General features: G+C 29.3%; 1 protein-coding gene across 2 annotated transcripts in view; it reads left to right on the plus strand.

The window, feature by feature from the left end:
• LOC113510807 (gonadotropin-releasing hormone receptor) overlaps positions 1 to 14811 on the plus strand; it is a 92713-nt gene that overhangs the window by 40787 nt on the left and 37115 nt on the right. The window contains exon 2 of one of the 2 annotated variants that reach the window (XM_052896340.1): positions 7819 to 7855. The exons of the other annotated variant lie outside the window; for it this stretch is intronic. The gene's annotated coding sequence lies outside the window, so the exon portion shown is untranslated. The remainder of the gene's footprint in view (positions 1 to 7818; positions 7856 to 14811) is intronic. 2 annotated transcript variants of the gene reach the window in all.

Here is a 14811-nt window from a genome sequence, read left to right on the forward strand (position 1 = left end):
ATGTTAGCAAAGGCGAACTTATCTCTAAAAGAGATTTCTTCCAGTCAACCTAACGCAGTGGCATAGGAAGTAGTGAGTGGGCAGTAGTTGCAAGACAGAAATTTAAATAAATATTTACATAAATTATAAATAATTATATATATACACACATGCATTCACATATATACATACATACACATACACATATATATACATATACACATACACATACATATACACACATTACACACGTTAAATACAACATATAAATATCAAATACAAGAGAACACAATGATGACAGTCCTCTAATCATTTTTATATTTAAATTAAATTGGAAAGATAAAATGATTTTAATCTTTTTTTGAAGGAACTGCTAGACGGGCTATTCTGAATATTCACGGGAAGTTTATTCCACAGCTGTACAGCACGATATGCAAATGAGTTACCCATAAAATGGGTTTTACAGCAGGGAAGCTTCAGTACCCTGGACTGGTTCAGACAAAGACGTCTAGGTCTGGAAGGAGGAGGTAATAATTGGAACCGGGAACGAAGGTAGGAAGGAGAATTGGGATTATTAAGGATATTATAATATGTGTCTCATGACGATGTCTAATTGGGAGCCACTTTAAACGAGTGCGGTATTCCGAGACATGATCATATTTTTAAGCTGAAAATAAACCTTATCGCTAAATTTTGCAACCGCTCAAGCTTATTTAGCAGCTCCTCGGTCACATCTAAGAAACAGACATCGGCATAATCCAGAATGGGAAGAAGAATAGATTGTGCAAGCATAATTTTGGTATTGAAAGGGAGAAAGTATTGGAGACGTTTGAGAGAGTGATATGAAAAGTACATCCGTCTACTAATGTCATTAATATGAGAGGTCCACGACAATGTACTATCCATAATAAGTCCTAAGTTTTTCACTTTATCAGTATAAGATATCTTAGTACCCTCGTATACCAATGGAGGAATCTGAGACCATTCCAACTTACACCTCAGCCTGCCACTACCGACAATCATAGCTTGAGATTTGGCTGGATTAACAATAAGACCAAATGATTTAGCCCAGGAGTGAATAGCCAGTAGATCATCGTTTAGAGCTGAAGTTGCCTGTGTAACCTCAGACAGCATAAAGTGACGATACAACTGCAGATCATCCGCATACAGATGGAAGGGAGAAGTAATGACTCGAGAAATATTATTAATAAAGATAGAAAATAATAAAGGGGAAAGTACACCGCCTTGAGGCACGCCAGCAGTTAATGAAGCCCAGTTCGATAAACCATCATTGGTTCTAACACACTGCTGGCGGCCGAAAAGAAAAGAAGAGAACCATTCGATAACTGGAGTGGAAACGTTGACTGCACGAAGGGTGCTAAGGAGAACATCAAAATAACCGAATTGAAAGCATTATGAAATCCAACAAAACAATTGCAGTCAATTTTGTGCTATTCATAGCCCGACGTATGTCCTCTGTAATATTAAGAAGCGCTCCAGTAGTGCTATGAGAGGGTCGGAAGCCCGATTGAAAGGGGCATAAAAGGTTGTTGGTGGAAAGAAATTTAAATAATTGGCTGTGAACTATAGATTCTAAAACTTTTGAAAGAATGGGAAGAATAGATATACTTTATTACTGTGCAGTGCCGATTTTGTACAATAATGAGATAATCTAAGTAAGTAGGTTATTTTAAAGTTAGTATGCCACAATGGCATCGTAAATGCCCCATAGTATTTAATTAGGTAGATTGCAATTCAGATTAACCTTATTTAACCAGCAATTCTTTTAACTATGAAACCTTATTAACACAAAGATATTATCACAAAAATAATCACATGATATGCAAGAACGAGTCTATTTTTTTATATGTGCATATATATTTACAGTCTAGACGACATGTTCCTTACGCTGTGATAACATTAATAAAAATATTTTAAATGTGTTATAATTTTTTTTTTATACATATTAGAATGGCAAACAAGCTGACGGCCCACCTGATGCAAAGTGGTAACCGTCGCCTATAAACATGAGCAGTACAATGGAAATTTCACATTTTTTATTAAAATTACATTGAATCATCCTCCTTTTTGAAGTCACTTTTTGAAATCGCTTTAAAAATATATTGAAATAAAGCTAAAGCTTTAGTATTTATGTATGCTTGTTTTACTTATGATTTACGGTAGGTAAATTGAACTCATAAAATACACAATTGCATATAAAGGTCATTATTAGGCAATTGATACATGAAACAATGCAACATTGTGTCGCCGCTTGTAAAGATTCAATTTGTTAATCGATTCATAGTTTTACTTCTTATACTAAAAAGATTTGGACGTAAAAAAATAATAATCGTCTATTAAAAAAAGTATGATAAATTTGAACTCAGTTAATGACACAAAAGCAAGGCCAATGATTTTAATAATCATAAATTATGTTTATGTATAATACTTCTGTGGTCAAACATGAAAATTTGCAATTTTAATGAATGCGATATAAAACTTTACATCATTGTAGTATAAGTACTATTCGCTTTACCCACAAAACTCAACTGATATGAATCTACGGCATATTTATTTACGCTAGAATTATCTTATTAGTTAAGCGCTTTACTTTTCTTCTGATCGTAATCCAGCTTTGCGTGATTGCTGCCTTTGTTAAAGTAACTAAACTAAAATATTTTTTTTTGTTTGAAATGAAATTAGGTAAGCAGGTTTAAAACATTTATGTAATTTATTTGGTGTTATAAAATATCATAATTACGTATAAATATGTTAAAGTAAAAAAGGAATATTATAACCAAACCGAATCCATTTCCTATTTTTGTTGTTTGCCCGTACACAAAATACTTGACAAACTAACACCCGAATGATAACATAGAGTGACAGATAAGTTTCTATTACATACATCGCTGAGTTTCGACATGTCAACAACTACATAAATGTAGCTCTATAATTTACTATACGTATATAATATGAGATGTTAACTGCAAAGCTAATGGAAAATTTATTCAAAGTAATATTTAGAGTAGCTAACTAAAAATAAGTATGCAAATTTTACAAGTTCGAAATACGTTAAGATTTTCTTTTAATTACAATTGAATGGCAACTTCACATGCGTTATCCGATATATGCTAGTGGGATACTAATGAGGGTAATACGTGACAATAAAGTCAGGTCAGTTGGCCCATCATGACAAATTCAATTTGTTACAATTAATTTATATAATAAATAATATTAATTTATAATAATAAGCTTATGATAATAATACTGACTCAAGCAATAAATCAATAAATATATTATATTTACTTGTTTATAACAGCATTGCAGCGTAATTAAAAACTACGACTAGCTTAGGTTGTTATTGCAAGTACTTATAATACTACTACTATTTTTTTAGACTATGATTTATATAATCAATAATTAAACGAGTCACTCCTTTATTATTGCAGTGTCAACAAAACTTAATGTTTTAAATTGACTTTGAAAGAAAATAACTCTATTTAATGATAATATTCGAGGATAACTGATATAATTATCAAATATAATACTTTGGCAATAATGCTTGATTATAAAATAATAATGACTTCCCTTTCCTTATGAACATGATGTATTTATAGCTCTCTGCTGAGAATTGCCGAGTATTAAGTAATAACCTACTTCCACGTTCTCACATTAATTATAAATTGTAAACACTTCTTTTAAAAATAGATTTTTGTAATAATGAAAGAGTATAAACAAGACACCATTGAAATACTATATAATAACAGTACATCATTACCATAAATTAAGACTGTACTAAATTGTTAAAAATTAACTATTTATTTCAATGCGTTACAGAATTTATTTAAAATACAATGTAAATAGCCATTTATTCTATTCAATATTTAATTAATGAATTTTTATTACTTAAAAATTGATTTGCGTGAAAGAGTAATAAACGGAACTTAATACATGGGTAGGTTATATTCCAACGTTTGTGCTAAACATATACTAATTCACGCATATGAAATCGTGGGATAAAGCTATTTTTTAATATATGAGTAAGTGTAAGTTTTTCGGATAGAAAGAAACTAAAATGAAATAAATGGGACAAAGGATTGAAAGAAAATAAATGAACTTTGTTTGCTCTTTTCCTTGATGCTAGTTAACGTAGTGACAATATAATTTTACTTTTCTTTTCTTTTTTTAAATGAAAATTAAATGATCAATTAATATAAACTCTGCTTTTATATAAAATCCATCCCTTCTACATAAAACGTGCAAAACCACACCCTAAAATTTCATGTAAAGAAATATAAGAAAACAAAATTTAACTTAATTCTGATAAAAAGTTGATACGTTTTACAGTTTGTCACACAATTTTGTAATATATCAAGGATATATCAATGTAATATATCGGTTTTATCTTCTGTTTCGTCCATTGGGAAAAAAAACTGTGCAAAGAAAGTGTTCAATTCGTGTGGTGTAAAACCGTACGATAGAAATTCCCAGTGCGTATTCACCCTTAGTTCAATATTCTATTCGTCAAATAAAATACAAGAAAACTCACAATCCACTCCTGAATACTTGCTAAATATGTAAAACATTGTTCCAATGGCAAAGTTTATGGAAATTAGATAATGACGACACAGAAAATCTCTGAGATTTTAAGTCAATTGAATTTATTACTGTTATGCAACAATCTGAACAATGAAATTTACCTAATAATAAAATTTTCAGCTAATTTAAACTTAATAATGAAATTTCAAGTTGTGATGGATAAAGACGAACAACAACATCAAGATTACAAATAGGTGTTCTTTAACGGGACTTTGTAAGTCTCATTAAGTTCAACTGAAATAAAATTTAGATGACTTTGATTAAGCGACTTTTGTTTAGACTGTAACTTGACCTTACACGATTTTAGAGTTTCGGTAAATTTTATTAGTGTCTCTCTATATAATTAACATTGCAATGTTTACCAACACTAATATTATATTTTCTTAAATAAATTAAATATTTAATATGGTAAACAACCTTACTATTTTCAGTTCAATTTTATATAATTCTATACAATATCTAAGTCCTATGAAATCATAAATGTACAAAATAACGATTAAAACCTTTGTAGCTACCTCTGGTACTGATAAATACCTTTTAAATAGAGAGTTTATTTAACTATATTTATGTTTAATATCTCATGCGACGTCTATATAAATTATAAATCGATTTTACTCGTAATTACTTCATTTTAATTTAATAAAAAATTGACTTTTTTTTATAGAATACGTATTTGTAAAATTTTATAATTAATTTTTAAGACTCGAATTACTAAAATGAATCTTTTATTATTAAATTAATTACATCTGTCTTAGTATATTAGTTTTGTGAATAATTATCTGCTTACCGCATTTTCGCTTGGGCGAATTCGTTATCAACAGTTTCCGTAGGAGTTCCTAGAAAATCTTACTTAGTGCTCATTTATATTATGAAAGGAACCGCGAAATTTAATGTTCTAGATTAAGCATTTTCAGCTGAAATCATGCCTGTAATCAGTCAGTTGTTTATTTCTTTATGTATTTTATTTAAAAATAGAATACAAATTAAATGAATACAAATAAAAAATGTTGAAGCATTTGAAGAAGTAATTTAAAAGTGATTCAATACAAAAAGAGCGTAAATAAATAATTATTAAAATATGCCAACACATTTTTATAATTATTTATTTAAATACTGTCATTTTTTATCGCAGATTAAGTTTGATCTAAATTTTAATTTAATATAAACGTGCCTTGAATTAATGTCTAATTAGGTAACAAACAGCTCGTATTATAATTTCTTAATAGAACACCCTTCAAATACTATAATATACGCACAAATACTATATGCACGTTATGAACAAAAGAATATTATGTCAGCAAAAATAATGCAAGAATTTAATAATTACTATAATTTTTAGTTTCATCAACATCATCATCATATCAGGCATTAACTGTCTACTGCTGAATATACTCGTAAACCTCCCCTAAGGGGCTTCACCAAAGCCTAACTGCTATTGCCAACCCATCTGCCAAGTATGACAACTACTAGAAACTCCCCATTCGCCTAATTTTAAGTTTAATTGTATATAAATCGTTTAATAAACGAATAATATTTAAACTAATAATAACCAACAGGTAACTAACAGGCGTTATTATTATGATTGACAAAAAACGGTAACGGTAGCTCGAATGTAATTTATAATTTAACTTATACATCTATAAACCATAAAATTAAGGAATTACCTACGCTAAGTATACATTAGAATAGAAATTTTGTAATTACAATATTCAAAATCGACAAAAAATTTGAGCCTTTCATACTAATAGCCGTCACAACCAATTTAGTATGGGATGCTTAAATTTTTTTCTTGTTTTTCGACCAAAAGTGAAAATATTCAGTTTATTTGATAGAACGCTTCCTAAAAAAAATGTTAACAATTTCGCTCTGTATTATGATCAAGTCCAAAATTTTGAATCCTCAGGACCGAGCTAGTTTGATAATATTTTCCCGAAGTGTATTAATGTTTCTTAGCAAATTTTTTTTAAGGAAAAAGTTTTCAGAGAGATACATAATACATCGACTCGTGTAGATCCGACATGGGATTAAGAACTTAAGGAATTTTTACTTTTTATTTGTTTTGCTTCTTGAAAGTAGAGATTATGCGGCCTTGAAGTAGTTCCGATGGTTATTATATCTAAAATATTCAGAGATCAATTGGATTTAGCTACATTACATAAGTATTTACCTGTTTACGTACGTGACGAATCGCTTGCATTGCTATCTCAGGTGTGAGTCAAGGAAAATATAGCAATGTTTATTTTTATAATACACTAGTTGCTCACCCTTACTTCGTAAGGATGTTTTTTCATACGATTTATCAAACATTTTCTTTCATACCAACCTTGTCCTGACAATTAGAAATACAACAAAAAAAAAGTCAAATATTTTTTATTTATTTAGATAAGATCAAGGAGAAGTTGGCAAATACTTCTATTTTATAGCTATATAAGAAATAATTAAAAAAATAAAACATAAAATATTAGAGTAGGTAAAAGATGGAAAACACGATAGGACTCTACATCAAGCCTGTATGGTAATAGTGTCTACTAATGTAATAACAGCTTTCTCTATTGCCCTCTAATAGGGACAGACCAATACCCAATATTGAGGCATTAATATGTTGTTATGGGTGTGGTATTAGTCGAAATAGTCTCGATAAATTTATGTAGAACAAGTTATACTGCTTCTACTACACGTGAGAGCATTGTAGTCTCTCATATCAAAATTAAACCACTTTCTTTGTACAATAAAACCTTTGACATGCCTCAACAGATAATGAATTTACTGGTATTCCAGAATATGAAGTGACAATGTGTTGGTATAAATTTTTTCATCATAAATTCATTTCATATATATATGTTACTTGTATATAGAAATATGATAAAATGAATACGATAATGACGTCCATCTAATCTCAAATGAAGCAGAACTTATACTACTATGGATATTAGATAACTGATAGAAATATTTAGATACTTATTTATTTTCATTGATACATTCGTATAGTAAAAATTTATTTTTGTAATAAAATTCATATTTTAAAAGAAGTGCCTCATTAATATGTCTCACATAACCGACTGTTAACTGTTACCATTACAAAAGATATAATTTATTAAAAACCCCAAATATATTTAATTACAGAAAAAAAGTAAAACAGTAATTATTTTACGTGATTAAGTATTCGGTCTAACCAATACACAGATAGCTATGCTAATTGTTTTTTATAATATCTTTAATTTATGCCTTTATCACTTTCAGGTAGACAGGAATCACAGACTCTTAAATTTTACGTAAGGTAAAACCTTTTCTACAAATCATGCGGTCTCGTGATCAACATAAAATCTTTCATACTAGAAAGATTTAAAAATTATTTTCATATTCCGACCCATTTTCCTTGGAGAAATTTGTTGAGTTTCATGAATATTTACGCTGCGTTTTGGATTGTTATACCCTTCCTGTTACACCTTATATAGACGTGATTTAAGCTTCAACATTGTTACGTTGATCTTACATCAAAATATTTTATTTGCATGTTGCAGACTTTGTCCGCGTGGTAATCGTAATTAATAAAAAAAAATATAAATATATACGATTTGAATTCCTAATACTGATAAAAATAAAGGGTTTTACATCTGTTTTTAAGTTGGCCTAATGAGTATTCTATTAATTACAATTTCTCTACAATCTGTTTCGTTATTTTCTCGTGACAGTCTAAAGAACTAACACATCTTGATTTTAAAAATTATTAATTTAAGTACATTAATTGGTTCTTGTTTTTGTTTAGGTTTTTAAAAAAGCAGGAAATTATTCAATTTTATTATAATATAGATAATAAATTGACACAGTATATAGAAGAAAATGTTTTATTGACAAACCGCTCACTGTGTTTATTTCATGCTCCGCGCGTGGATATTTTACTTATTTAATATAATATATTATAAATAATACGCAAGACATAATAAACAGTTTGTATCAGATAAAGAATATTTTATATTTCTGAAAATACGCGAAAAAACGTAAATTAATATGGCGTGACATTAAGATTTTACCGCTGTGGAAGGTACGTGTCAAAATACTGGTTTAACGTAGCACTAATGTGGTAGAAAAAGAATTTTGTGTTATACATATCGACGTATAAAATGTTGAGGCAAGTATACAATAATGACATTTTTAGTTACTATTCACTTTATTAAAATATTTGTATAAATAAAATACTGAAATATATTACATTAAATAATCTCAAAAGTAGATGATCCGTTCTATTCATGTGCAGAAAATTTTTATTACTTTTATTTTTTATTTAACACAATACTCAATTACAAACTATACTCGTATTAAATCAGCACTACAATCAGATAGACGTATGAAAAGCATCACTATAGTGAGAAACATTGTACAAAAGTCATTTGCTCGGGTACCTCTGTCCCATTCGTGTTTCAACCGTAAAGCAGGTGTGTTTGCATGGCTGTGTTTTAGTTTGAAGAGTGGGATATGACGTGAATTTACAGGGTACAGAGGAATAACACCTGAGTCCTCAGGAATGGCAACGCATGGGGGTATCATGGGCAAAACAGTATACTATGTTCTGTCCATGGTACTGCTCATGTCTATGAGCGACAGTTTCCGCTTTCCATCAGGTAGGCCGTCAGCTTGTTTGCCGTTCTAAGTTGTATAAAAAAAATCTATGGCCGGTCCTCTATTCCAATATCTACAATACTGACAGTTGTGATTATCTCTCATTAAATATCTGGTGGTAGAAAATATTAAGGACCTTTATATATTTTTTAGATATGAAATTGTGTTTAGAAACAAAGTAAAAAATTAGGTACAAGTAATTTTATTATTTAGCATTTGGGTAAAATTATTTATGGTAAGCACTTGCCCATTCTGTTTAGGCATGTTTGAAATAAATACCGCTGAAGAAGTTGTTTTTTATGTGTTATTTAACATAAATGCTGACAACACAGATAATGTTTTTACACATTTTAAATTATTATACTCAGAAACATTCCCCAAAGGACTTTCTGTGTGTTATTGAAAATATGTTTAATAATAATAATAAATTTATTTGCTTTAAATAGGGTAGGTATCAGTGGTCTTATATTACATAAAGTTTCGTGCCTATTTAGCCATTACAGTATAGCATGCAAATGTCACATTTTGATAGGAATTGATTAATTTAATTTATGCATCGACAACTATATTAGATATTTATCTATTCTTTCTTGAAAAATTCGTCAACAGAGTAAAAGCTTTTGCTAAGTAACCATTTACGTAACACAATTTTAAATTTATTTAATGGAAGTTCCTTTATATTCGTAGGTATATTGTTAAAGATTTTCAAACACATCATATAGGAATTTCTTAATAAACGGCTAGTTTTAGGAATTGTATTGGTCACTAGTTTTTTAGGGTATCTTGCGCTTCTTTGTATTTGCTCTTTTGCTTCTGTAAACATGTGCTTATTCAATTTAACAAATATACCCGCTTCAAGTATATACAGACTGGGAACAGGTAATATATTCAGAGACTTAAAATAAGGTCTACAAGAAACATCAGGTGCAATATTACATATAGCACGTATGCAACTTTTTTGCGCAACTAGAATTTTCCCAATATCAACGCCATTACCCCAAAGTAGCAATCCATATCTAATCATGGATTCAACATATGAAAAATATGCTGTAATAGCAGTATTTTTATTGGCTATCTTGGTTAATTTGTAGAGTGCAAAAGGGAATCTTTTAATCTTTGCATATACCTTTTCTATTTGTTCTTTCCATGTCAATTTAGAATTTATTGTTAATCCTAGAAATGTCACACAATTTGCATTATTTATAATTTGTTCATTTATATGTATATTAATTGAAGTATTTTTAAAGTTATTAAAATTCATCATTTTTGTCTTTCCTACATTTATTAGAAAATTGTTTTCTTGTGTCCATTTTATGTTGCAATATTGAGCATTCTTTATCTGTAGAGACAATAACTGAAATGTCATCTGCGAAAAGTATTGTTTTATTATTTATTATGTCAGCAAGATCATTTATATATATTAGAAATAATAGCGGTCCAAGTACGCTTCCTTGAGGGACTCCGTAACTATTGTGTTCATATTCAGATTTAAACATTTGTACCGTTGATTTAGGAGTCTAGTTGTTGTATTTCCACACATTGTTTTCTGTTTTCCAGGTAAGATTGTAACCAACTCTTTGCAAGTCCTCTAATACCATTAGATTCCAATTTTAACAATAATTTATCATGGGACACAAGGTCAAATGCTTTAGACATATCAATAAATAACACAGTTGTATAGTTTCCTTTATTAACATTTTGCAATGCCTCATTTACAAGTTTGAAAGCTGCAAGAGTTGTGGAGCCATTTTTCCGAAAGCCATGTTGATTAGGTTTAATAATATTAAATTTGTTAAAAAATTCATTTAATTGATCATTTGTGTTTAGAATCTGTCTAGTATTTAAATTTACGATCGATATTTAACAAGACCTGATTACAGAAAAATAGTAGCTACATACTTACTTAATTTTTATTGTCGACGTTTTGACGTGGATCGCACCAAGTTGTGAACATTAAAATCACGTAATGTAATCTTGTCACGTTAAGTCTCGATCGTGAATTTAAATGTATAGAAACAACATAAAAATCTAAGAATACCAAGATTTCATTTACTTTTTGCACACCATCTTTACTATTATTACAAATATAAGAGTTTGTTAGTTTATTTTTTACCTTTTGGCAACTTAATTGTTCATTCTCTCAGTCAGCATATGGTTTGGTATATATACTATTTGCGAAAAAAAAAAAATATAGGACTACTTTTTATTCTAACTACACTTAAACTAAAACTAAACAAAAAGTAAAAAATATATCCCGGTCATGCAGACAAAGTCCCAGGAAAAACTAGTACTTTTAAATTTTAATGATATATAATTTTGCAACATAGTTACTCACATAGATAGAGAACTGAATAACTTATTATTTGTAGTTTCAACATATCGTCATAGTCGTAAAATACATATAAAGATCCGTCACTATTCTACGACTATGACGATATGTGTAGTGCGATTTACTGTATAATGAAAATAATGATTACTTTCTAGTATTAACTAAATATGTCATTAAAAATGAAAAGAAAATTAAACTTTAATATAGTTTTTGTTTAACTTACATTCGCACTTAGTTTTAGTTACCGAGACAAAGTTTAATTGTTTTAATAACACTAAATGTTATTGTAATCAATTTGAAGTCGAAACAAAAGTTTCAATTGATAAATAAAATAAAGTATTAAAGCTTCAACTAAATTTACAATTCAAACTTTGGTAAAACAAATCTAGTTAATATTTTATTATTAATTGTCTTCAACAGGTGAATATTGTCAAATCGTCAGCTTTTCTGTGAGTAGATATCTATGTTACGCAACATCTTTGTCAATTTTATTGTAAAACGATTAGTATAGTTTGCCTTCGTGTCAGTCCGTGAGCCTAGGGCTAAAGTTTTTTTTTTAATTACCAATATATCCAAATGATGCCATACCAATATTATAAATTTGAAGGTTTTTAATATTTCAACAATCTCTGTAAAAAGTGATGAACAGTTGTATAAATGGGGTTCAAGTTTCGATACCCAACAACCGTTGCGGCCAATTACCAAGTTATTTTTTCTGAATTACTTCGGGTTAGGATAGGAGCATAAACCACCTCCCAGTCGTCTACAAATGGAACCTGGGGATCCGGCAAATACGCCTCGAGGTATATCGTGTGGTTTTTAGTACGTAAGAGGCCCATACACTCCTTCTGTCCTCTCTCCGACAGTAGGGACGGTCTTTGAAGATTTTATACATGTTATTAAAAAAAGGGGCATAAATCAAAGGGTTGTGCTTCCAGATTTTGATTGCCTAGTTCCTGATAACATAGACTGTCCTAATTTGAGGACCAAGCAATTGGTGTAATTATATTATGTACCTCTTTACTAATAGTAATTATGATTTTGAATTTTTTTTTATGAAATATGAAATAGTATACTAGCTCACCGCTTAATAGATGAGCAACCATTATCTATAGACAAGAACAGTACCATGAATAGTATAGAATACATTGCAATGCTCATTGCAATGTATTCTACATTAAGCTTGTTAAAATATAAGTAGGTATTTCTTATAATTGTAATACCTTGTAATCACAGGTAAAAAAACTTTTTGAAAAACGAGACTCTACATACAAATCTTTGAGTTTGAAGCTAAGTTAAATAAAAGAATGCAAAATTAACTTTTACATAATAAATAACAAACCACAGAAACAGAGAGAAAGATTACATAAATATAAGAAATTACTTTGTAATATTTCTATGTACAAGTTTTTTATGATACTTAGAATGGCAAACAATTTTGACGGTTCACCTGATGGAAAATAATAACCATCGCCAAAGGACATCAAGCAGCATCTTAGACATACATTGTCATTTCTGAAGCCAGTTCTTCAAAAGGAGGTAAAGAGGTTTCTTCAGGGTAGGCAACGCGCGTGTTAGATATTTAATATAAATTATATTAATTTTCTTAATCATCTTGTGTCAAAATGTGTTCATTTCAACATTTATTAATAAAAATCAAAGTAACTATTTTGAATATAATAAAGTATTAAAATTGTTATTATACCGAATTTGGTAATAAATTATTATTATTTGGTAATATAGAACACTAATTTATATTTTAATTGATTTTATAATTATTTATTATCATGATACTTAAATAAAAAGTAATGAAATTGTAAGAACATGTGATCTCACTGACTTGTTTACTCGAATTCGGCCGTGTGGATATAAAAGATTGTCATTTGGGTGGGGGGGACACTTCTTGTCCAACCGTTGAACAAAGCGGATCGCCCTGCCGTATCAAGAGTGAACAAGTATAGTAAACTACGTGGTCATTAAATAAAATATATTTCAATTACTGTTAATAGAAGTCCTAAATAAGACCTAGCTATAGTTAAATAAGTGTGAATGGATTAACAGAAGTTGGGTATTTATGTTATATTATTTGTTATATGTCATATACAAAGTAAAATAAGTAAATATTACGTAGTAACCCCCACATGTCATATTATAAATAATAATACCTTATGTGATACGCGCGTAATACCTTTGGTATTGCAGACGAACGAAACGTCGAACGGCTACGGTAACCGCTTACCATCAGGTGGGCCGTATGCTTGTTTGCCACCTCAGTGGTATAAAAAAAAACTGTTGAGTTAAACCTAAGTACTATGTAATTTCACTGCCATATCCACAAATGTAAGTAAAATTAGGTACATTATTATTATAAAAAAGCTGTTAAATACTCGTATTTAACTATTTTTTATTTGGTTTATAATGTGAGATACGGCAGTGAGATTACAGGGTACGGAGGCAAAATACTTTAATCCTAAAAATGGAAACACATAAATGGCTCAGGCATCATAGTGCGGTGATGTTCATGGTGCGCTTTATGTTTTTAGATGAAGATTCTCATTTACTGTCAGGTAGACCATCACCTTGTACGAGACGTGGATAAAAAGAGAAGTCTTTGGGTAAATATAACAGTAATAATAATTATGGCAAAATTTTTTGTGTAGAAAAAAGAAACTAATTAATAAAAGAATTGCAATATGTGAGTTACAAAATCCTTCGGATATTGTAAAACGATTTTGTTATATTTTATTAATAATGTTTATTTCTGTATTCATCTAATTTTTGTTTATTCATATATGAAATTGTATTTTAATTCAAAAAGAAATCTTATATCGATACTCTGGTGTATTGAATCCACATTTATTTTCGAGCTTGGATTTAACCATTCTTAGATTCCCACAAATAATCGAAACGGAGTCCTTATAATTGCGCCACGTCTCTTTGCTCGTATTTATTTCCTTCAATTCCCGTTAAATGCGTTTATTGTAAAGGTTTATGTAATGGCTTATGTAACCGTAGAATATTAAACATTTGTTTTCTATTTAAAAGTTATGTGTTTATGAAAAGAGTTTCACAAAATGTTTTAATGCTTCACTATAATATATTATACACCTTGTAAAAAATTTTTATAAATATTTATAAATTCTTTAAAGTTAACACTGTAATTTGTATAAAGTAGGTTTTAATAAATGTATTACTTATTACTTTTATATGACACACCATGTTCAGTGCAGGTGACTATCCTGACTACACTTCATCTCTTCAATCTTATATTATTCTCTCTATTTATT

The sequence above is a fragment of the Galleria mellonella genome, unplaced genomic scaffold (genome assembly GCF_026898425.1).
Source record: "Galleria mellonella isolate WM207_F2 unplaced genomic scaffold, CSIRO_AGI_GalMel_v1 utg32, whole genome shotgun sequence".
NCBI lineage: Eukaryota > Metazoa > Arthropoda > Insecta > Lepidoptera > Pyralidae > Galleria > Galleria mellonella.